We start from the raw sequence: 3,453 nt of genomic DNA, 5'->3' as shown, positions 1-3,453 counted from the left end.
GAAATAACATTTCATAACAGTGATCACCAATAAATACATTGAAATCCCAGTTAAACTGAAGCATGTTATTGGGGAGGGAGGACATTCCGCTGCCTCATTGTAACACTGAGACCTTGAGCTGTCTCATTATCAATCACTGAAAACACATTGATGAAAACATATTCCAGAACAGGTTAGTTCCACACGATGGAAATATTAACAGCTCCTGGTGGTCTGATACCAGCTCTTAGTCCTGACAGCGTCTGATTCCAACACATTCAGTACAGGGAATAATCCAGTAATGATGCCAGGTTTGTATGTACAAAGGTCACGACAGATATAATATAACTCCTACAAGTTCGAGCGTTTAGAAGTTAAGGAGATAGCATTAGTCAACAATATATTAATACAGGGAATAATCCAGTAACAATTCCAGGGTTGGATATACGAAGTTCATTACGGATATAATGCAGCTCCTCCAAGACCGAAAGAGCAGAGACTTAACACATTCCATCATTCAACCAATAGAACAGTACAGGTCACTGTGTAATATATGTAGGGAGAAAAAGTAATTTGCCAAGTACAGCATTAGACTTAACACTGATTGAAACCAATAATAGCTGGGATAATGGCTTACCTGGAACTCCAACGGCTGCAAGAACAGGATAATACATGCGTCGTACATGAATTATTACTGGATATCCCATTTTTGTGAGAAGCACTGATTTCCGTTGGCCTGGAAACCACAACTCCGTTAGGCACTCTGAGCTGATCCATTCCAACAAGCCCTGATTTATACAGGGGATAAGTCTCCACTGACATGGTTATCCTCCTGACCATTGCTGTTAATTACAGTCAGTTTAACAAACACATTATATCAGCAGCTTTGACTCCGATGTAAATAATGTGGTGAATAAAACACGAAGATCTCAAATACAGGATATTATCTTGATCAGACCTCTCTTCGGAATAAAGTTTAAATCTGTTCTCATACAGGACTGATCCAATAATAATGAGCGTGTCCATTTACAGTTTTTATATAATTGTATTGACCATGTTCACTCCTGGAGATTCATTTATAAATGTTACCGATTCTCCGCATTGTAGACTGACTCCAGGGACACAAGCAGGGTCGGTTGAGGGTTACAGCCTAGAAATGACTGTGGGTGATATTAGGGGACGGACACTGAACGTGTCCCATTGACATTCCTCTCTCCGCTATTTTACTGCAGATGTTTACCCGTTTGTTCTACATTGGTTAACGGCTCCAGTAAAATTGGCCCTGTGTCACACCGAGCTGAGCTCATGACCCGATTTGGCATCTATCGCAAAGGCCCCGTGATTCCCTCACCCGCCTCCATTCCTTCCTCAGCCTATTGCCATTGAAGCCCTCATCAATGCCTCTGTCCCCTCCAGACTTCATTCCTCCAATGCACTCCTGACCGGCCACCCAACCTCCATCTTCCATAAACGTGAGCTCGTCCAAAACTCTTGTCCATGTCCAACCAGCACCAGGTCCTGCTCGGCCTCGCTGACCCTCACTGCCTTCCAGTTCCTTAAATTTAAAGTTCTCATCCTTGAGTTTAAATCCCTCCATGGCCCACCCCTCCCCGTCTTCACACCTACAGCAAACCCACCAATGACCTCCTCATTCATCGGACACTGGCCTCTTTTGCTGGGACTAACCTCTCTTGGTTCCACTCACCTATCTGACCAGAGCCAGGAGAAGCTTCTCTTCCCACCCTATCACCGTTATCTCTGATGTTTCGAAAGGTTCAATCCTTGGCTCCCTCCTCTTCCTCATCTACATGCTGCCATTTGGTTACATAGTCCGCAGACATGGACCAGCTTTCGGGTGGATACTGACAAAACTACCGCCTCTCTTGACCCTTCGTGCGGGACAGAGATCTGAGCTTTTCTATACACAAATCGTTGAAGGTGGCAGTCCAAGTTGAGAAAGCTGTTAAAATGCATGCAGAATCCTGGGCTTTATAAATAGAGGCATAGAACACAAAGGCAAGGATATCATGATGAACCTTTATAAAACACTGGTTCGGCCACAATTGGAGTATTATGTCCAGGTCTGGGCCCCGCACTTTAGGAAAAATGTGAAGGCCTCAGAGGAGGTGCAGAAGAGATTTACTGGAATGATTCCCGGGATGAGGGACTTTAGTTACATGGATAGACTGGAGAAGCTGGGATTATTCTCCTTGGAACAAAGAAGGTTGAGAGGAGATTTGAGAGAGTTGTTCAAAACTATGAGGGGTTAGACAGAGCAGATAGAGAAAAATTGCTCCCATTGGCGGTAGGGTCAAGAATCAGAGGACATCAATTTAGGGAGATTGGCAAAAGAACCAAAGATGTCATGAGTAAAACCCTTTTTACACAGCGAGTGGTTCTGATCTGGAATGCACTGCCAGAGGGGATGGTGGAGGCAGATCCAATCATGGCCTTCAGAAGGGAACTGGATAAGTATTTGAACGAAATAAAAATGCAGGACAACGGGGAAAGGGCGGAGGAGTGGGACGAGGTGGATTGGTCTTGCATCGAGCTGGCATGGACTCGATACAAAGAATGGCCTCCTTCTGTGCAGTCACCTTTCTATGTTTCTAAGACTCCAGTGTTTTTTGTTTGTCAGACCCACATTCTGTTTTAGATGGGACACAATTTCCTCCAGTTAAAATTTGGAAAATCCGAGCTACCGATTCCATCCCACCCCTGGCATATTGATTGGTGAGTCTCTCACCACTCCCGTCTCCCACTTCTGGCAACTTGTGTATCCATAGTTCATTTGTCCTTCTTTTGACAGCCGTGCCTTCAGCCATATCCACTCTCCAATGTGGTCTCCGTAAGCCCCTCTATCGTCCTCTCCACGTTTCAGGTGCCGGCCGTGGCTCAGTGGTAGCACTCTCACCTCTGTGTCAGAAGGTTGTGAGTTCAAGTCCCATTCCAGAGACCTGAACACATAATCCAGGCAGACACTGTAGTGCAGTTCTGAGGGAGCATAGCGCTGTCGGATGGTTAGTACTGAGGGAGCACAGTGCTGTCGGATGGTCAGTACTGAGGGAGCACTGTGCTGTCGGATGACCAGTACTGAGAGAGCACTGTGCTGTCAGATGGTCAGTACTGAGAGAGCACAGTGCTGTCGGATGGTCAGTACTGGGGGAGCACAGTGCTGTCGGATGGTCAGTTCTGAAATAGCACTGTGCTGTCGGTTGGTCATTACTGAGGGGACACTGTGCTGTCGGATGGTCAGTACTGAGGGAGCACTGTGCTGTCGGATGTCAGTACTGAGGGAGCACAGTGCTGTCGGATGGTCATTACTGGGGGAGCACTGTGCTGTCGGATCGTCAGTACTGAGGGGACACTGTGCTGTCGGATGGTCAGTACTGAGGGAGCACTGTGCTGTCGGATGGTCAGTACTGAGGGGACACTGTGCTGTCGGATGGTCATTACTGGGGGAGCACTGTGCTG

Source organism: Heptranchias perlo, unplaced genomic scaffold (genome assembly GCF_035084215.1).
Source record: "Heptranchias perlo isolate sHepPer1 unplaced genomic scaffold, sHepPer1.hap1 HAP1_SCAFFOLD_47, whole genome shotgun sequence".
Classification (NCBI taxonomy): Eukaryota; Metazoa; Chordata; class Chondrichthyes; order Hexanchiformes; family Hexanchidae; genus Heptranchias; species Heptranchias perlo.
The sequence above is the reverse complement of the archived record's forward strand: the minus strand, read 5'-3'. Positions refer to the sequence as shown.